Genomic DNA, 22897 nt, shown 5'->3' with positions numbered 1-22897 from the left:
ATCACTCTCTATCATCAAGACAAGGTTGAGAGAACTAATGGGACCGTCAAACTCAAAGTCTCTAAACTTGCTGAAACTACTGGACTCCCTTGGCCTAAGGTATTGCCTCTGGCCTTGCTGACAGTTCAGAGACCTACTTTGGGAAATATAAACTCACTCCACATGAGGTAGTCACCGATAGGTTAATGTCTATCGGAATACAACTCTCTGCTGATCCTTTATTGTGTCATGCTGATATGACCAGCCCCCGTAAGTCTTTAATGCTTTATGCCAAAGCATATCATCGACAGCTTGAAGAAACCTTGCTGGAACCCAATTCAGAAGATCCTATTGGTCATAGTCTGGAACCTGGTGACTGGGTATCCAGAAACCATATCAGAAGAAGACAGCCTTAGAGCCCTGCTGGAAGGGAACTTCCAAGTGCCCCTAAACACTGGCACTGCTGAAAAACTAGAAGGCATTTTGTCTTGGGTACACATCTCAGAGGTAAAGAAGGCTCCATATGACATGTAGTCCTATACAGACACTGGAGACTTCTAAATCAAAATGAAGGAAGAGAAGTAGCTGACAACCATATAGACTGCATCCACCCAAGATGCTGGATGAAAACTTCATTATTTAACCAAAGATAAAACCCTTTCTTCTCTTTCTTCCCTTTACTCTGGCATTGGCCTGGAAAGATAAGGCCCTCATCTGTGTCTCCCAGGCCATTGCTAAGGGAGGTAACCTTATAGACTGCTTGATCTGTCATGAAAGATTCCAGTCTATCCATGATGCTAGAGACCTCCTTATCCCCCCAATGGCCAATTTCTCTTCAATTCCCAGTGTCACCATAAACTCTGATTGACTGCCCTTAGAAGTTTCTTCCTCAAGTTCAACTCTTATGACCAGAACATCCAGTGCCTTTTTATTTTTATCCTTTCTCCAATTATAACTATTCTTGCTCAACTCAACACAAACACCTATGTAAATCTTAGTACAGTTGCACCCCCACATTCCCATGATTGTTTAAATCAAATCTTCCTCCAATCACCAAAAAAAAAAAAAAAATCTCCACAGCAGTACCTGTCTTTGCAAAATATTTAGAATAACTCTTTATTTCAGCTTGGGAGACTTACTTTCTAAATGTGCTAAAAACCTAACTGACCCCTGGTTTGAACAGGCAAGTGCAATAATCCCTGTGAATGAATCCATTAATAGTTCCACATTAACAGGAATGGTTTGTGCACTGATAGGGTTTATGTTTGTGGTGATTATCATTTTCCTTGGACCTGTGAATGCCTAGATATCCAGTGCATAACCAGGCAACACCTTTTAGGATATCCAACTACGTCCCTGACAGTTCACAAGTTAACTAAGACAATTCATTGGTCAACTCCCCTGAATTTACATCACCAAGTTAGGACTTAACCAGGAGGCTTTCATGATTCAGGATTCACTTCATTTGGCAGGGCCCTACTTTCCTGGTTAGGTGTAAATGTAAATGGACTATGTTCAGGAACCTCTCCTTCTCTTGAAAATATTGCAGAATCTGCTGCTAGAACAATAGCTGCCCAACAAAAATCCTTAGCCTGTCTGGCCAAGCAAGGTTCTTGATGATAGGATAGCTCTTGATTATCTTTTAGCTGAGCAGTGAGGTGTCTGTGCTGTGGTCAACACTACCACCTGCATCTGGATTTGGAGGGAAAGGGAAATTCGGTTATATAAGATCAATGAGCAAGCCACTTAGCTTAAAAAGATGACTCCTCCAGGTGGGATCTTCTTTCTTGACTTTCATTGGTTTGGGTCTTGAGCACCATGGCTCCAGAGTGCACCCCAGACTTTGAGAATTATCCTACTTGTAAGAATCACAGAATCTCCTGAAGGCAATGCATTTTCTAAAAGTTTTAAATGCATGTTCACAGCCACTAACCACCAAGCAAATGCTCTCCCTAAGAGTGGAATGCCAAAAAAGGAATGAAGAAAATAACCGACTTAAAATTGTGAGCCTGAAGTCATGACCTGTGAATACCACAGAGAATCAGCAGAAAACATCATGACTTGTGAATATCACACAGAAGATCAGTAAAAGCTGCAAGAACTACAGAGCAATAGCTGAGAGTGGTGCTAATGCCTTAAATTTTCACCACATCTCAGGCCAAGAGTCTGATCAAAAGAGGGAAATTGCTAAAAAAGAGACAACAGGCCCAAAATGGAGTCATTCGGGCTAAGCCCAACATCAGTAAACCAAGACTTAATGCCTGACCTAACTGGAATTTCGGCCTCTCCCAGGATTGTAGCCTTAACCAGCTGATCTGGAATTACCTACTCTGCACTAGTGAGGCTATCTGCCTGATAAACCTTTCCATCCCCAAAAGGAAGGTGACTATGCCCCAAACAATACACTATTTTCCTTGTCTTGCCCCCTTTCTGCCTTCCATTTTGTACAATTCTTTGGAGCTTTTTTCTATTGGTCAGATGAGATTCATGAATTGTTGAATAAAGCCAATCAGAAATTTAAATGTACTGATTTATAAAGGAAAAAATCAGATTGATATTAGAATTTCCAACAGAAATGTTTTGTGCCAGAAAACCATGTAATTCATTTAAGATTCTAAGGGAAATAAGTACGATCAAAAGATCTACTATTTAAATTGACCTTCTAGTATGAAGACCACGGACAAACTTTAAGAATATGACAGAACTCAGGAAATATTGTTCCCATAAGTCCTTCCTGAGGAAATTTACTAGAAAATTATATTTAGAAAATGAAAACAATTAAAGGTATCAGCTTAACACTTGTGATAAACATTGAATATATATTTATTTGTAAGAAGTGATAAACATGAGGAACACCTATAAAGCATGCATTGGTTAACTGGTCTGATGTTTTAAATAAAGTAACACAATTAAAAGTGGTTTAGAGGGCGCCTGGGTGGTTCATATGGTTAAGCGTCTGCCTTTGGCTCAGGTCATGATCCCAGGGTCCTGGGATCGAGTCCCGCATCAGGCTCCCTGCTCCTTGGGAGCCTGCTTCTCCCTCTGCCTCTCTCTCTCTGTCTCTCATGAATAAATAAATAAAATCTTTAAAAAAAAGTGGTTTAGAAAACTGAAAGAGTATGTGGAAAGTAAAATCAGTTCACTAATTGCTTTATAAGTATTAACTAGGAGTAAGGGACATACTTCAAATTGAATTTGGAGGGAAAGGGAGATGAGGATGAAAAGTTTCTAGTTAAATTCAATATTGCTAATAGAATTGAATAATGAACAGCATCCAAAAAAGTGAGAAGACTGAGAATATTCTAAAAATTATTAGTATAAAAGTAACCATTAATCTAAAACTATGAATCTTTATAAATACCAAAATACATGATGAAAGAATAAATGAACACATATTGATATACCTCTATGTAAATAAATCCTTAAAAATATAAGAAATTGGAGGCTAAATATACTAATTATAGCAACAATTAAATGGGCTTAAAACATCAGTAGAAAAAAGTATTTTCTTATTGGCTAAAAATTATGTCAAAAAAACAAACCAACCTTAAGAAGTGATAAAAATTAAAAAGGTGTGCCAATACATTCTATCCAGATGCAATGGAAAAGAAAGTACAGGATAAAATCTTGATATTTGAAAAGAAAAAACTTAGCCCAAAGAGCATAAAATGATGAAATTATATTTTAGAATTTTTTAAAGTTAAAAAAATATTTCTCTGTGAAACTATAATAGTCATGAATTTTCATGTAAGCAGTGCAATGATTTTTACTCAACAACAACTACAGCAGGCACAGGGAGAAATAGACAAAAACAATTAATAAAAATAAAATTTGACATATCTCTCTAGATCCAAAGCAGATCAAATGAACAAAAATTTTGAAAACTCACTGAAGTACTGAAGATTTGTTATTGATAATTTAGACTTTACATATTGAAATTTTAACCCAGATAAAGATACTACACTTCTCTTAAATGCACAGAAAATGTTCATGAGAATTGACCATTTTTTAATGCCACAAAGGAAAACTTAATACATTCTAAAAAATAGTAGTAAGATAAAGGGCATGGAGGGATGGGGTAACTGGGTGATGGACACTAAGGAGGGCATGTGATGTAATGAGCACTGGGTATTATATAAGACTGATGAATCACAGACCTATAACTCTGAAACCAATAATACATTATACATTAATTCATTGAATTTAAATTTAAGAAAATAAATATAAATTAAATTAAATTTAAAAAAAGAGCATTCTCTGAACTGTTTTCAATAAAACTAGGAATTTATAACAAAATGGAAAAACAAAAAGTTCTTCTACTTAGAAATTAAATGTAGTGTTAAACAACTCTTGGATGAAACTGGAAAGGCATGTCAGACTGAAACACTTCTCAAAATGTAAACAAGACATATCAGTTTCTGGAATATAACTGAAGTATGTATGAGGGGAAATTTGATAGCGTTAAAATATACATTAAATATATACATCAATAACAATTAGAAAACTAAAGTAATTAAACACTAAACTTTTAAAAAGTTACTTAAAAGCCAACAATAAATTAAACCAAAAGAAAAGAGAAGAACTTGAGGGAGTTGTCACCTAAATTAAAGTGTGCTTCAGCACTGTTTTAGGATATTGGTACTAAAGCGGTGAATAGAGTTCCTACCCTTTCTCAGATGATTTGGATACAAAAGGTCATTTTGGGAATGCAGGTTGTTTTCTTTTCTCCCCAAAGTCGTAGTGTTAAGGTAGCAATTTTTAACACAATATGGCCACAATTTGACGGTAGAAATACAAATTTTTAATATTGAACTATTTAAGATTTTTCAATGGACATGATATTTATCAATAGCCACAAAATAAATCCCACATTCCATATCATACTAATAATTTACAATGTGTTTACAGTATATTTCAGGAGAGTGTTTCTCTTTCCAGAACCTACTGAAATTTTTTTTCCTGTGCATCCACATTCATAAGAACATTTTGATGGATATGATGGTTTCTGTTTGATCAATATTAATTTAAAGCTGCTGGATATCCTTGGAGAGCTAATCAAGAAGGTAGAAATTTTTCCACATTAGTGTTGTCAAGTGACAGTAGATTTAAGAGGTAATGAACATTATTTACTTAAAAAGAAAATGTTTTCCCTTATGCAATTACTGTTAGAGGAATCATTAGCCACAACAAAAGCTCTATGAATCAGTTAAACATATGTCTCATTCCATAATTTATACTTCTTCTTAACAGTCTATGATCCCTTGGGTCAAGATTACTTTAGAAATACAAAGAGAACCCTAAAACTAAATAATTTCTATTATAAAATGAACATGTAAATTATCTGCTAAATTACTTGTACTTAATTAGTAATTTTGCATAATGACATACATTCTCTTTGGGTCTCTTCAGGCTCTGACAGATAACACTTTACAAATGTTACTTAAGTTCCAATTACAGCACAAACCTTGTAGAAATGTACTATTAATCTAAATATGCAAACGTGAGCAATCCTGGTATTCCTTAGGCAAACTATAATTCAACATTTCTGCTAACGGGTGCCTTGGCTCATTCTGAAGGAATATGTTTCTTATGTTGTTGTTTCTTACACCAGAGACTAAGAATGTCAATGTTTTAAGGTTTGTGATTGTATAACACATTGTACAATTATTAGAATAAACTCATTTGACTCTTAGTTTAGAAATTCAATTTATAGGGGCTCCTGGGTGGCTCAGTCATTAAGCGTCTGCCTTCGGCTCAGGTCATGATCCCAACGTCCTGGGTTCGAGCCCCACATCGGGCTCCTTGCTCAGCAGGAAGCCTGCTTCTCCCTCTCCCGCTCTCCCTGCTTGTGTTCCTTCTCTCACTGTGTCTCTTTCTGTCAAATAAATAAATAAAGTCTTAAAAAAAAGAAATTCAAATTATAAAAATACTTATTTTTTGATGCTAAAGCTGTCTTTTTTGGTAGTTAACATTAAAATAACCATGTAAGTCATTGTTACTACTAATCACACTGCAGTGTTCAGCTTGAATTGTTCTAATCTTGTCATAATTACGTTGTGTCTTAAGCTATTACATAGAATTCACTGAGAAGAGCAATGTATTTGGTAGAAATAAAATGCTCAAAATATAAGTTGTTTTATTTATTTACCAGGTATTTATTGAGTGCCTACAAGACTGTCAGGCTCAGTCTTGGTGATGGAGCAATGAGGAAGGCAAAGTTCCCGTTCTCAAGAAGTTCACATTCAGTGTGTGTGAAATGGGTGAGTGTTATGAGTATAACTGTGTCTGGATGTGTATGGAGAGGGGAGGAAATAGATAATGACTAGAGGGACAAAAATAATATATTATCAGAATTTATAAAGTGATATAGAAGAAATAAACAAGGTTATTTGATAGAGGGAAACTGGGATAAGGTGTCTGCTTTTTTTTTTTTTAAGATTTTGTTTATTTATTTGAGAGAGAGAGAGCACACAAGCAGGAAGAGTGGCAGGCAGAGGGAGAGGTAGAAGCATCCCCGCCCCCAGCAAGGAGCCCGATGTGGGGTTCGATCCCAGAACCCTGGGATCATGATCTGAGCTGAAGGCAGATGCTTAACCGACTGAGCCACCAGGTGCCCCTGCTTTTTTTTTTTTTTTAAGATTTATTTATTTATTTGAGAGAGAGAGAGAGAGCAAGAGAGAGAGTGGCAGGGGGAGGGGCAGAGGGAGAGAATCTTCAAGCAGAGACTCTCCACTGAGCCAAGATCCAGATGAGGGTCTCAGGACCCTGACATCATTACCTGAGCTGAAACCAAGAGTTGGTCACTTAACCGACTGAGCCACCCAGGCATCCCAAGGTGCTTTTTTAAATAGATCCTAGAATTGCCTTCCATTTTACACATAAATAAAAAATAGATTTTATACAACTTCTATCTATATCAAGTGGAGCTACTGGGTATATTTTGGGGAGATTATACTTTGATTTGTTTAGAACTTAACCAAAGGTAGCTCAACATTTTGGAAAATCATTTTACCATGGCAGTACCACTTGTGGTATATGAGCTGTTGACACAATCCTTACATTGATATACCTGTATGTGATGATATTTATACAATAAAGGTAATTTTGATCTTATTTTAAAGTGTTTTATAAATAGAGAAAAATGTCTCTATCATTCAGTTGAATATTTATTCTTGGGTTTTATCACTTTATCCCAAAATGATCATCTTGGTTATATTTAATTGACTAACATATTTTTCTTAATTAAGCAACAAAAATGTTGAGAATAAATACAAATTAAAATAAAACCCAATAACCATATAATTCTGAAGTTTAAATAAATTTTGAAAAGTGTTATTTTGTCAGAATGTTTAAAAACTCTTAAATCCATAACTCTTAAAGTTTCTCTTCTTTCTGATAAAAAGCAAAAATAATGCAAAATATGATGAACCATACAATATTAGAGAGAAATTAATCCTGCTGTTGTATGTGAACATATTTGTACTATGATGAAATGTAGCTCAAATATGATATGATTTATTCCTTTCCACTGAGCAAAGATACTATTTTTAGATGATTCAATAAGCAGGTAAATGAAAATGACATATATAATAAACTGAAGTTACACTTCAGTTTGAATTTGAAAAAATTCAAAAAGAATTTTTTAAAAAGTGACAGAGGAGATGTCATACTGTATTACACAGAGCTTGTCAATATTTGAAACCTTTAAAATTAGTTTATAGGAAAAAATATTCTCTTTTCCAATGACATTGCTTATACAACAGATGGAACACTAATGGGTTAGTAGGTAACACAGTTTAACAGACAACTTAAATAAGAAACTCCAGGTGTTTTAGCAAATTATTGCATTATTCATCAACAACATTTAGTTGCCAAGAACTTTGAAAAAGACTTAAAAAATAAATGAAGTTACTAGGCTCCTAATACATAATTTTAGCAATAATGTAAAATAAGTAGTAATTTCTGGAATGAGAGGTTATTTGGTAAACTTTTATTGTACACATTGAACTATGATTCTGCAAAGAAACTTGTCTTTAAATACTTTTCACTGTTTCATTGCATTTTTTATTCAACTAAAAATTAAAAATTGTAATTAAATTATGAAAGTTATAAATTTTTCAGATATATTTGCGAAGTTAAAAGAAGTGGTTCTTGGACTACATGGAATTGAGGTATATCCTACTCAAATGTAGGGAATGATCAAGAAATTACTAAAAACTACATAATATAAAAATAACGTTATTCATGAGAATTTTTTTAAAGTTTTATCTAAATTCCAGTTAAAGTCCAGTGTAATATTACTTACAGGTGTACAATATAGTGTTCCAATACTTCTGTGCAGAACCCATTGCTCATCATGGCAAGTGTACTCCTTAATCCCCATCATCTATTTTACCCATCCCCCCACCAACCTCCCTTCTGGCAACCATCAGTTTGTTCTATTCATGATAATTTTTAAAGTTTCCCATATTGGCTGAAATTTTATGAAGATAGATTTAAACAAAATGATTTAGAAAAAATAAAATAAAGAAAATGATTTAGAAACATCTTGCTGTTACTGGTTGCTATTAAAAAAGTAATATTCTAAGTCAGCATGAACTTGGAAAATTTTACTGAGTAATTAAAATTACAGACTCTAGTAATTAACAAAAAAATAAAAAATGCTATGAACACTAAATCACGACTAAGAGATGAAAAGGAAAAAAACAGTTAAAAATAGTAAAGCAAAAAGCTATAGGAAAGTTTTGAGGCATACTGATAGGTATAAATTACATATACATTGGCAGCTACGTATTTATTAAAAAATAATTTTATTTTGATAGTTTGTTATTATAAATAACAAAATTGCAAATACATAGTAGGTGATTTGAGAGGACTTTTAACAGAATTACTTTTTTTTTTAAGATTTATTTATTTATTTGACAGAGAGAGACAGTGAGAGCAGGAACACAAGCAGGGGGAGTGGGAGAGGGAGAAGCAGGCTTCCTGCAGAACAGGGAGCCCGATGTGGGACTCAATCCCAGGACCCTGGGATCATGACCTGAGCCGAAGGCAGACACTTAATGACTGAGCCACCCAGGCGCCCTAACAGAATTACTTTTAAAGAAAATTTGAACAATATTACATTAGCAGAGACTCATGAAAAGTAGTGGTCATATTGATATTCACTAATAGAGTTTTTAAAAAATATTTATTATCATCCTATGTATCTTTTATTTTCATCCCAAAATGGTAAATCTATCATATGTAAATAGCATATTGAAATTTTTTTTTTAATTTTCCTTTTCTTTTTAAGTACAATCACAGCTTTCCTATAGCTTTTGGATAATAGAACTAAAAAATTTAAATTCTAGTCCTGGTTCTGCTGTTTTCTATCTTGATTAAGTGTATGAAAGTTCTGTTAACTTTCAAGAGTTTCTATTTTTTAATAATGTGATACTATTGTGCCTAGATCCAAGAGTTGCTGTTAGAATTAAATAAGAGAATGTAAAGAAAAAATGCTTTTATAGATATGTATTCAGAAAATTAAAACTATAATTATTCTTATTATTAATTCGAGAAGATATAAGTATTAGGATGTTGATAGATATACATTATTTTCATTAAAAAGTTTGCTCTAGGAATACTATATTATTATGTATATAATGAAATATAATTAAGATAATATTCTCTTGAGGAAAACATTTTTTATCTCATTGCCTATATCAAAAATGTAAATATTTGGGGCACCTGGGTGGCTCAGTTGGTTAAGCGACTGCCTTCGGCTCAGGTCATGATCCTGGAGTCCCGGGATTGAGTCCCACATCGGGCTCCCTGCTTGGCGGGGAACCTGCTTCTCCCTCTGGTCCTCCCCCCTCTCATGTGCTCTCTCTCTCTCTCTCTCTCTCATTCTCACTCTCTCAAAATAAATAAATAAATCTTTTAAAAAAAATGTAAATATTTGAGAGGCTAACTCCTAATCACACCAATAGAATTGCACTAAAAGAAAAGGTTTGAAGAGATAGAGGTGTTAACTAGCATTATTGTGCTGTTCATTTGGCAATTATATGTGCATCAAATCATCACACTGTATACCTTAAATTTACATGTTATATGTCAATATCTCAATGATGCTGGAAAAAATTAGGGAACAGCTAGATATATGGTATATCTCTATTATCAATTTTAGAAAGGTCAAAAAACAAAAAAGACAAAGGCGGAGATTCAGGTGATGTGTCATAATCAAGAAATGCCTGCGGCTACCAGAAGCAGGAAGAGGCAAGATGAAATTGTTCTTTAGAGTCTTGAAAGGGAGCATGGCCCTGTGGATACCTGATTTTGGACTTCTGGCTTCTAGAACCAATGAGAGAATACATTTCTATGTTTTACACCAAAAAAAAAAAAAGATATATCTTAGTGGTGCTATTTTACATTTTTGAGACTCACCTCCAGAATGCAGGCATGTGAGTGGCATTTTAATTAATTAGATGCTTCCTTATTAGATTTGGACGTAGAAATGAGCAACACAGAGTGGCAGCTACATGGTTGTTTGAGCAAGCATACAGGGACACCTATTATTCTAGGACTTCTGTGCGGCACATCTGTGGCACAACTAGTCCTGAGAGTTATACATGCAGAGAGAGTTGACACATGTGGTTTTGAGTTGGAGAACTCCAGCGCCGTGTTAATTTTCTCCTGAATTAAATCAATCTGCTTTGTGCCTTGTTGTAAAATAGCCAAGATTAACCATCAGGCACTACTGAAAAAGTTGTGAGATGGGTAATTTTTTTTTAAGGAATTATTTTCTGCTTAGAGAAGCTACGTGGAGGCTGTAATAACAAATTGCAGGTACCTAGACTCATTCCTCCATTTCTTGATTTACCAAATGAGGTGATGACCATTGACGTGCTGCTATGACAGAATGTTTAGCACATTTGTACAATCACCTGACTTACTTTCTATTTTGTCTTACAAATATTTCGGAAGGTTTCGATCTTCGTTGGTTAAGTTTATAATTTTAAATTGTAGAACTTTCCCCTTAACTCCACATACATGGTATAGAATTATCTGACCTAAGTTTCTTTCCATATAACTGCGTGTTCTGTAAATACCCTAACTTCTAATAGCCATATCATTTTTTTTTCTTTAGTTATCAGGATTTAGAACACTTACATTCTATTCTAGCCTGAATGTGAGTATACTGTTACTGGTCTGTAGGAAGATTCTGAAGATTAAGATCCAAAAACACAAATTTATAATATTATGATTTATTAATGGAAATTACAGAAGTAAGTTTTGTGAATGGACTTGCAAAGAGAAGAAAACTTTATGAAACCAAATTTGTACCACTTACTAATACTTCAAGTATATGAACAAATGGATTTTGTTTTATTTTATTATATTACTTGCTGAAATCAATTTAATTTGATTCATATTCAGATTGTGCCTTTTCAGGACTTTTTTTTTCGTGGAGTTCATATCATCCCTTTTTCTTGGATATTTAAAAATAGAAATACATTCTTAATTGTTTCCCTAGGTATAGATGCATAGGAACTAAATACTCTCAAACTTTTCATGTCTGAAATAATTTTTATGCCTCATATTTTTAATAGTTTAGGTATTTTTAAAATTTTGTATTTTAAAATTGGGGTGCCTGGGTGGCTCATTCAGTTAAGTGTCTGCCTTCAGCTCAGGTCATGATCCCAGGGTCCTGGGATCGAATCCTGCATCAGGCTCCCTGCTCAGCGGGGAGCCTGCTTCTCCTTGTCCCTCTGCCTTCTGCTCTGCGTACTTTGCTCTCTCTCTTTCTGTCGAATAAATAAATAAAATCTTTAAAAACAATTTGTATTCATAATATGCCCCTCAATAGTGTTATAACTTTACCCCAGTGTCTTATAGTGTTCTTAGGTCCTGAGGAGATTCTATATTAATTCAGTTCTGATTTTTTTTATAAAGCTGGAATATCTGTTTATTTTTTTTAATTTTATTTTATTATGTTATGTTCGAGTACATCATTAGTTTTTGATGTAGTGTTCCATGTTCCATTGTTTGCGTATAACACCCAGTGCTCCATTCAATATGTGCCCTCCTTAATACCTATCACCAGGCTAACCCATCCCCCCACCACCATCCCCTCTAGAACCCAGATGTAAATGGGATCAATTCCTTAATTTCTCTTTCTTCATTTACATTGTTAGTGTATAGAAATGCAACTGATTTCTGTGCATTGATTTTGTATCCTGCCAAGTTGCTGAATTGCTCTATGAGTTCTAGTAATTTGGGGGTAGAATCTTTTGAGTTTTCCACATAACATATCATGTCACCTGTGAAGAGAGAGCAATTGACTTGTTCTTTGCCAATTCGGATGCCTTTTATTTCTTTTTGTTTTCTGATTGCTGAGGCTAGGACTTCTAGTACTATGTTGAACAATAATGGTGAGAATGAGCATCCCTGTCATGTTCCTCACCTTAAGGGAAAAGCTTTCAGCTTTTCCCCATTGAGAATGATATTTGTTGTGGATTTTTCATAGATGGCTTTTATGATATTGAGGTATGTTCTCTCTATACCTGTACTTTGAAGAGTTTTAATCAGGAAAGGATGCTATATTTTGTCAAATGCTTTTTCTGCATCCATTGAGAGGATCACATGGTTATTGTCTTTTCTTTTATTAGTATGACCTATCATATTGATTGAGTTCCGAATGTTGAACCACCTTTGCATCCCAGGAACACGTCCCACTTGGTCATGGTGAATCATCCTTTTAATGTACTGTTGGATCCTATTGGCTAGGATCTTGTTGAGTATTTGGATATCCATGTTCATCAGGGATATTGGTCTCTAATTCTCCTTTTTGAAGGGGTCTTTGTCTGGTTTTGGGATCAGGGTAATGCTGGCTTCGAAGAATGAGTTTGGAAGTTTTCCTTCCACTTCTATTTTTTGAAACAGCTTCAGTAGAATAGGTACTATTTCTTCATTTAATGTTTGGTAGCATCCCCTGGGAAGATACCTGACCCTGTACTCTTGTTTCTTGGGAGGTTTTTGATTACTTCAATTTCCTTACTGGTTATTGGTCGGTTCAGATTGTCTATTTCTTCCTGTTTCAGTCTTGGTAGTTTATAAGTTTCCAAGAATGCATCCATTTCTTCCAGAATGCTGGCATATAGTTGCTCATAATATGTTCTTTTAATTGTTTGTATTTCTTCAGTGTTGGTTGTGATCTCTCCTCTTTCATTCATGATTTTATTGATTTGGGTCTTTTCTCTTTTCTTTTGGATAAGTTTGGCCAGAGGTTTATCGATCTTATTAATTCTTTCAAAAAAACAGCTTCTAATTTCTTAGATCTGTTCTACTGTTTTTCTGATTTCTATTTCATTGATATTGCTCTAATCTTTATTATGTCTATTCTCCTGCTGGGTTTAGGTTTTATTTGCTGTTCTTTCTCCAGTTCCTTTAGGTGTAATGTGAGGTTATTTGAGATCTTTCTTGGTTCTTGAGAAAGGTTTATAGTACTATATACTTCCCTCTTAGGACCGCATTTGCTGCATCCCACAGATTTTGAACCGTTGTGTTTTCATTTTCATTTGTTTCCATGAATTTTTCATTTTTTTTATTTTTTAAAGATTTTATTTATTTACTTGACAAAGAGAGACACAACGAGAGAGGGAACACAAGCAGGGGGAGTGGGAGAGGGAGAAGCAGTCTTTCCGCTGAGCAGGGAGCCCATTGTGGGGCTGGATACTAGAACCCTGGGATCATGACCTGAGCCGAAGTCAGATATTTAACAACTGAGCCACCCAGGCGCCCCTCCATGAATTTTTTAAATTCTTCTTTAATATCCTGGTTGAACCATTCTTTCTTTAGCAGGATGCTCTTTAGCCTCCATGTATTTGAGTTCTGTCCAACTTTCCTCTTGTGATTGAGTTCCAGCTTCAAAGCTTTGTGACCTGAAAATATGTTGGGAATGATCCCAATCTTTTGGTACTGTTTGAGGCCTGATTTGTGACCCAGTATGTGGTTTATTCTGGAGAAAGTTTCATGTGCACACGAGAAGAATGAGTATTCTTTTGTTTTAGGATGGAATGATCTGTATATATCTGTGAAGTCCATCTGGTCCAAAGTGTCATTCAAACCTCTTGTTTCTTTGTTGATCTTCTGCTTAGAGGGTTTGTCCATTGCTGTGAGTGGACCATTGAGTTCTACTATTAATGTATTATTATCAATATGTTTCTTTATTTTGGTTATTATTTGGTTTATCAAATTGGCTGCTCCCATGTTGGGGGCATAGATATTTATAACTGTTAGATCTTGTTGTATAGACCCTTTAAGTATGATATAGTGTCCCTCTACATCTTTTACTATGGTCTTTGGTTTATTTATTTTTTAATTTTTTATAAAGATTTTATTTATTTATTTGACAGAGAGAGACACAGCGAGGGAGGGAACACAAGCAGGGGAAGTGGGAGAGGGAGAAGCAAGCTTCCGACCGAGCAGGGAGCCCAATGTGAGGCTCGATACTGGGACTCTGGGATCATGACCTGAGCCGAAGGCAGATACTTAATGACTGAGCCACCCAGGTGCCCCTGGTCTTTGGTTTAAAATCTAATTTGTCTGATATGAGGATTGCTACCCCAGCTTTCTTAAGAGGTCCATTAGTGTGGTAAATTGTTCTCCATCCCCTCACTTTCAATCTGGAGGTGTCTTTAGGTTCAAAATGAGTCTCTTATAGACATCATATGGATGTGTCCTGCTTTTTTATCCAATCTGAAACCCCGTGTCTTTTCATGGGAGCAATCAGCCCATTTACATTCAGAGTAACTATTGATTTGATGAGATATGAATTTAGTGCCATTGTGTTGCCTGTAAAGTCCATATTTCAGTAGATTTTCTCTGTTTTTATTTGGTTTATGTGACTCTCGGGGTTTCTCTTTGCTTACAGAATCTCCCTTAATATTTCTTGCAGAGCTGGCTTGGTGGTCACATATTCTTTCAGTTTCTGCCTGTCCTGAAAGCTCTTTATCTCTCCATCCATTCTGAATGACAGCCTTGCTGGATAAAGTATTCTTGGCTGCATGTTCTTGTCATTTAGTATCCTGAATATGTCTTGCCAGCCCTTTCTGCCTTGCCAGGTTTGTGGACAAGTCTGATATTATTCTGATGTTCCTCCCTCCATATGTAAGGAATCTTTCTCCCTGGCTATTCTCAGGATAGTTTCTTTTTGGCTGTAAAATTTGCAAACTTCACTATTATATGTCAGGGTGTTGATCTATTTTTATTGATTTTGGGAGGGGTCCTCTCTGTCTCTTGGACTCAAATGTTTGTTTCCTTCCTCAGATTAGGGAAGTTCTCAGCTATGATTTGCTCAAATATACCTTCTATTCCTCTCTCCCAACCCCCCAAGGGATCCCAATAATTCTGACACTGGAACATTTCATGGCATCATTAATCTCTCCAATCCTTTTTTCATGTGTACTATCAGCATATCTCTGTTTTTCTCAACTTCTTTCCTTTCCATAAGCTTATCTTCTAGATCACTGATTCTTTCTTCTGTCTCATTTACCCTGGCTGATAGAATATTCAGTATAGACCGCATCTCATTCATAGCATTTTTTAGTTCAGCCTGATTAGATCTCAGTTCTACTTAGAGATTCTATATTGTCACTAATGCTTTTTTCAAGCCTAGATATTGACTTTAAGATTGCTATCCTGAATTCTATCTCTCACATCTTGATTATATCCATATTTATTAGTTTTGTGGCAAAGGACATTATCTCTGTTTCTTTTCTTTGTTGAGAATTCCTCCTCCTAGTCATTCTGTCAAGGGATGGTTAAGTAAATGAGCAGAGTCTAGAATATCAACCATGACCCAAACAAGATGTACCCTAACAAAATCTGGAGTGGTCAGAAGCCACTACCTAAAAACAAAGCCAAAATGAAACACAAGAATAAAATTTAAAACATTTTTTAAAAAGGCGGGGAGGAGAAGGGGGAATAAAATCTCTCAGTGTGGACAAAGCAGGGTGTTGCAGTTGTTCCCGGTTGTATTTTAGTCTGTATGTTAAAGGATACTACATCCCAAAATTACAAGGAAAGTAAAATTTATATATATATTAGGTTATATAAAGGTTAAATTAAATAGAGTGAAAAAAAGACTAAAATAAAGCATATATCTATAAAAAATATATAGGTGTGGAATAAACAAGTTAAAAATCGACGGTGAAATATACGTTGATATAATAAACATATAGTTGAAATAAGGAAAAGGTAAAAAGAAAAAAAAACAGAGAAAAAGAATAAGAAAAAGAAAAAAAGAAAAGGAGAATTTTATCTGAAAAATAAACAAGTCATGAGGCCACACCTGGAGCTCAATATACTATTTTCCCTTGGCATTAGTTTACAGTCTTATGGGATCCATAGGATTATTGTCCACCTGTTCTTCCAGCCCATCTTCTTGGGGCAGGGCCTGCTGTGCTGTTTCTTAGGTAACCTTGCCTGGGTGGAGTTGCCCCGCCCACTGTTAGGGGGATGGGCTCAGTGGAAACTGGTCCTCTGTGTGGCTTTTGTTCCCTGGAAGCTTTCTGTGCCTCTTCCAAGGCTCAGAGCAAAAATGTCTGCACCCAAATCTCTGGCCCAGAGCAGAAAAATCGCAGTCAGCTCTCTTTAATAAATCTTCCAGGACAAACAGTCTCCACTTCTGTATGCACCATGGAAAACTGCAGCTTCCTGCAGTGCATGCCCACAGCAACTCTCTCAGAGGTAGTTCCAGAGGCCCGGTAATGCCACTGCCTTTTGTGATTCTTAAACTCTGAGCAGCTTTGGGCTTGTGCCCACACCCAAAGCTCCTGGACCATGTCTGGGTGCCACTCTAATGTCCTTTCTGGGCCACTACTGCCCTGCGAGTTTTTGCCAGGTCTTGGGTGCAGGTTCCAGATTTTTTCAGGCTGCTCTGGAAAAGGGTGATTGTCAACTTTATATGGCAATCTGAGCTGAAAGTCCCTTCCCTGGGCTCACTGACCATAACCTGATTCCTGGATCCACCGCTTGGGCACTCTACTATTTCAGGCAACCCCTTTTGCTCTGTGGTTCCTTGTATCCCAAGACCACAATGCCCTTACCTAGAATTCTGCCTTTTCATTTCCAGAGCCGCTTTCAGAGAGGGATGTCTCTCACTAGAGCAGATTTCTAAGGGTTCCAATTTTGCATTCTGGTGTTATATCACTTTTCAGGAGCCAGCTTATGGAGGCTCCTTCCCCCTTCTGTTTATCTTCTTATATCTCCCATCAGATTCACAACTTCGCATGTCCTACCTTGCAAAAAGCAGTCACTTTTCTGCTTGTAGAGATCCAGATATATATTCTTACATCTCAGGCTGATTTCGTGGGTGTTCACAATGGTTTGATAGATATCCAGCTAAATTCGGGGGATCAGTTAAAACAGTCCCTTACCTCTCTGACATCTTGCCCCCCCTCCACCCCCTCACTTTAAATCTGGAGGTGTCTTTGGGTCTAATATGAGTCTCTTGCTTACAGCATATCGATGGGTCTTGCTTTTATCCAATCTGCTACCCTGTGTCTTTTGACTGGGGCATTTAACCCACTTACATTAGAGTAACTATTGAAAGATACGAATTTAGTGACATTGTATTGCCTGTAAAGTGACTGTTACTATATGTTGTCTCTGTTACTTTCTGGTCTATGTTACTTTTGGGCTCTCTCTTTGCTTAGAGGACCCCTTTTAATATTTCTTGTAGGGCTGGTTTGGTGATCACAAATTCTCTTAGTTTCTGTTTGTCCTGGACGTTTTTTTCACTCCTATTTTGAATGACATTCTAGCTGGGTAAAGTATTCTTGTCTGCATATTTTTCTCATTTAGCACCCTGAATATATGCCAGTCCTTCCTGGCCTGCCAGGTCTCCATGGATAGGTCTTCTGCCAATCTAATGTTTCTCCTCTTGTAGGTAAGACCTTTTGTCACAAGCTGCTTTCAGGATTTTCTCTTTGTCACAGAGATTTGTAAGTTTCACTTTTTATGTCTGGGTTTTAACCTATTTTTATTGATTTTGAGGGGGGGTTCCCTGTGCCTCTTGGATTTTGATGCCTGTTTCCTTCCCTAGCTTAGAGAAATTCTCTATAATCTGCTCCAATATACCCTCTGCCCCCTTTCTCTTTCCTCTTCTTCTGGGATGCCAGTTATTCAAATATTTTTTCACTTTATGGTATCACTTATCTCTCGAATTCTCCCCTCATGAACAAGTAGTTGTTTATCTCTCTTTTTCTTAGCTTCTTTATTCTCCATTGTTTGGTCTTCTATATCACCAATTCTCTCTTCTGCCTCATTTATCCTAAGTTAGAGCCTCCATTTTTTATTGCATCTCATTAATAGTCTTTTTTATTTCAACTTGATTAGATTAGAATCCAGAAAGGGATTCTCTAGTGTCCTCTATGCTTTTATCACGCCCAGCTAGTATCTTTATAATTGTTATTCTGAACTCTAGTTCCAACATCTTACTAATGTCCATATTGATTAGGTCCCTGGCAGTCAGTACTGCCTCTTGTTGTCTTTTTTTGAGGTGAGTTTTTCCATCCTGTCATTCTGTCCAGAGAAAAAAAGATGAATGAGAGAACAAAATCCTCCAATGGCAATAACAATCCCAGAGAAATATACACTAAACAAATCAGAAGAGACTCGAAACCAGGAAAGGAAAAAATAAATAAATAAAAAGAGAGAGAGAATATAACCAGACAGGTGAGCAGAATAGAGCAGTACACTGGATTTGGTGTGTATTTAACAGGTCTGTTTTTTAGAAAACTAGATCCTAAGATTGTAAAGAAAATAATATATGTACAAAAATAAAAGTAAATGCAATGAAAGGATAAGATGTAACTGTAAAAATGAAAATTAAAAGACAAGAAAAAACAAAAGAGAAAGAAAAAACCCACAACAACAACAAAAGGAAAGTATATAAACAGACAGGTGAACAGAACAGAGCAATACACTATCCCCTGAGTGTATTTTGTCAGTTTGTTACAGGAAACAACATCTCAAAATTGTAAAGAAAGAAAAACTTAAGGGCGCCTGGGTGGCTCAGTCATTAAGCATCTGCCTTTGGCTCAGGTCATGGTCCCAGGGTCCTGGGATTGAGCCCCACTTCGGGCTCCTTGCTCCACAGGAAGCCTGCTTCTCCCTCTTCCACTCCCCTTGCTTGTGTCTCTGTCAAATAAATAAATAAAAATCCTTATAAAAAAAAGAAAGAAAGAAAAACATATATACAAAAATAAAATTAAATACATAGGAAGGGTAGAATATAACTGTAAAGGTGAAAATTAAAAAAGACTTTAAAAAATAAAACAAAAAAAGGAAGAAAAAAAAAAGAATATGATCAAACAGGTGACCAGAACAGAGCCATATACTAGATTTTGAGTGTATTTTGGTCTGTTAGAAGAAACTGCATTGAAATATACTATTAAAGTGCATGTGTTATGGGGCACCTGGTGGCTCAGTCAGTTAAGCATCTGCCTTATCTCAGGTCATGATCCCAGGGGCCTGGGATCAACCCCCACATCAGGCTTCCTTCTCAGCGGAGAGTCTGCTTCTCTGTCTTCCTCTACCCCAGCCCCCATTCATACTCTCTCAAATAAATAAATAAAATATTAAAAAAATAAAGTGCAAGTGGTCTAACAATTCTACATGTGTTGACAGAGTAGACAATTATTGTCAAGAGATAAAGAGCTTTATACTATAAGTTTCCATTTCAAAATAAAATGATCAGGTCTCTGGGAGCAGGACAGGACATTGGGGCAGACAGCACAGAGAAGAGCTCAGGGGAAACTTGGTGCACACAGACCTTGCAGCTTAATAGTCATCCTTGGTGACTGCAGCATCCTCTGTTTCTTTCCCTCTATCATGAGATCCAGCAGCCAGAAATGAACCATGTCTATTCTCAAGATATATGCCAGAGAGATCTTTCACTCTCATGGGAATCCCACTGTTTAAGTTGATCTCTGTACCTCAAAAGTGACTCAGCTCATGTTTAAGAGGCCTGAGAACTCCTAGACAATGATAAAACATGCTATATGGTGAATGGTGTCTCAAAGGCTGTGAGCACATCTATAAAACAATTGCATCTACTCTGATTAGCAGGAACCTGAATAGGAGAAGAATGAGAAACTAATGATAATGACAGATAGAATGGAAAATAAGTCTAAATATGATGCTCACTCCTTCCTGGGAGTTTCTCTGGCTGTCTGCAAGGCTGAAGCCATTGAAAATGAAGTGCCCCTCTACCTCTACATTGCTGTCTTGGGTGCCAATTTTAAAGTCCTGGTATGATCAACAGTGCTGGCAATGAGCTGGCCATACAGGAGTTCACAATCCTCTCATTTGGTGCAGCAAACCTCAAGAAAGCCATGTGCATTGGAGCAGAGGTTCACCACAACCTGAAGAATATCGTCAAGAAGAAATATGGTAAAGATGCCACCAATGTGGGGGATGGAAGCATGTTTACTACTAACATCCTAGAAAATAAAAATGCAGCTGCTGAAGAATGAGATCAAGATAACCACTTACACCCATAAGGTTGTCATTGGCATGGACATTGCTGCCTTGGAGTTCTCCTGGGCAGGGAAAGTGTGATCTGGACTTCAGGTTGTCTGATGACTTCAGTACATACATCACAGCTGACAAGCTGACCAACCTGTTCAGATTCTTCATCAAGGACTAACCAATGGTGTCTATAGAACATCCCTTTAAAAAGGTGACTTAGAAACTCAAAAAAGTTCACAGCCAGGACAGGAATCTAGGTGGTAGAGAATGGCCTCATCAGTTACCAACTGTTTGAGTTTGAGTTTCTAACTGTTTGGGTTACCAACTCAATACAGATTTCCAAGATTTCATAGGTGAGAATGTTTGCAACTACCTCCTGCTTAAAGTAAACCAAATTGGCTCTGAGACCAAGTCTTTTCAGGCATGCAAGTTGGCCCAGTCCAATGCATGGGACTTCATGGTGTCTCATCTCTCTAGGGAGACTGAAGACACATTCATTGCTGGCCTGGTGGTGGGGTTCTGCTCCAGGCAGATTAAAACGGGTACACTTTGCCGATCTGAGCACTTGGCCAAGTACAAGCCAGCACCTCAGAAATAAAGAGGAACTGGGCAGCAAGGCTAAGTTTACTGGCAGGAACTTCAGAAACCCTATGTGAACATTAGAGCTCCTGAGTCCTTCCATCACTATTGGAATGATTAGACCTTTGTTCCAATGGACAGCTCAAGGTCCCAACTGATACTTACAAGGCCCTTAGTAGTTAATTCCCCTCTTTCATCCATGTGATGTTCTCTCACTGATTCTTTAAAAGTGCTACAGGGGATAAATTTGACCATCTGGAACCCTCTTGGAAACTCTAACTCTGTAATCACGTGATTGGCTCAAAACACTCTTTTTCTCACCTTGCTTCTCATCACGTGTCTGGAGCCATGTGTATCTACAGTGTAATCTCAGAGGTGTCTACAGGAAAGATTTCCAATCATTTTGTGTACAAAAAAAAAAAAAGAAAAGGCCTCAGTGACCAATTAAAAAAAGAAGAAATGCAATTAGGTTATCAAAAAACATATTTAATTAATACAAATTAATTTCAGAGAGAAATTTCAAGTAAAACAATATTTACTCAATACTAAAAAAATCTAACCAAGTTTAATGATTTATATGTGCAACTGTGACATCTTAATTTTTTTTAATTTTTTTATTGTGAGTTGTAATATAGATTAAACTATATAGACCACAACCATACAGCTTCATGATTTTCACACAAATTCCTGTGTAATCACAAACAGGTCAAGAATAGGTCTTTACCAACATTCTAAAAGTCCCTTAATGTTCCTTCCAATCACAGTCCCCTCTCTTTCTCCAAAATAAACACTATCCTGAATTCTAACGCAATACTGTAGTCTTGGCTGCTTTGTACTTTATCTAAATGGAATTATACAGTATCCATTCGTTTGTATCAGTTACTTGACATGCCATTTGTATGATCCATCCTCATTTCTGAGTTATTTCTTTTAGTTCATGTGTTTTCATGGCTATATAATGTCTCATGTAGTAATATATCAAAATTTATAAATCCCTTCAACTGCTCATGAACACTTGGGTTATTTGGAATTTTGGCTATTAAGAAGAATATTACAAAACATCAAAAACATCAACATAAAACATCAAAAAACACTCTTGAATATGAAATCCTCATACATGTGTATGTATTCCTGTTGTTATAGGATTTAATTAACTAATCAAACCCTATCGCTAACTCTAACACAAATCATAAGATTCTAGGAATGCAAAAGTGGGGAGATTCTATACATTGAGTTGAAATTTGGAAGATCTGTGCACCAGGAATCAAAGTGAACAGAAAAAAGATGGCCATTAAAGGGACTGTAGCATAGCTTTGAAACATCTCCCATCCCTGAAATAAGCTTCATTGAGTTAACTGATCAAAATTATCTTCAAATATTATCAGTACAAGCATAATTGACCAAACAAATCAGGTAAAAGTCCTACAGATAGGCCTACATAAGTGAACAAAGGTATCACCTTTTTAGTAATTGTCGCTTTGCCAAAATACCAAATAATAAAACCAAAAACCAAATAAAAAACAGAAAACAACAAAAATATCCTATCCTTAGTCATCCTATTGCTTACATTTCATCCTAATGAAAAGAAAAGCCATAATAATTGGCTTGGCAAATAGGCCTGGGCCTGACAACCTGGGCTCCCCCTCACTGAGTCTGTAATATTGCCACTGAATGCTGAATGCTCAACCAATCCCCAGTAGAGACTAAGGTGAGCCTTAGGTATGGCACCATCCTTGGAGGAGTTCAGCCAGCCAATGTGATAGATTGTGATAGATTGCTTACATTGGATCCTTTCTACCCTTGAATAGTAAATAATTCATCT

The 22897-nt window shown here is 36.3% G+C and overlaps 1 pseudogene; it reads left to right on the top strand.

Moving 5' to 3' along the window:
- The first annotated feature begins 19884 nt into the window (after window positions 1–19884).
- Window positions 19885–21152, top strand: LOC112825967 (alpha-enolase pseudogene; annotated as a pseudogene).
- Window positions 21153–22897: the final 1745 nt, after the last annotated feature.

Source organism: Callorhinus ursinus, unplaced genomic scaffold, assembly GCF_003265705.2.
Source record: "Callorhinus ursinus isolate GAN/ISIS: 27379988/994484 unplaced genomic scaffold, GSC_fseal_2.0 scaffold4, whole genome shotgun sequence".
Lineage (NCBI taxonomy): Eukaryota > Metazoa > Chordata > Mammalia > Carnivora > Otariidae > Callorhinus > Callorhinus ursinus.
This window is presented reverse-complemented; position numbering and strand designations above follow the sequence as displayed.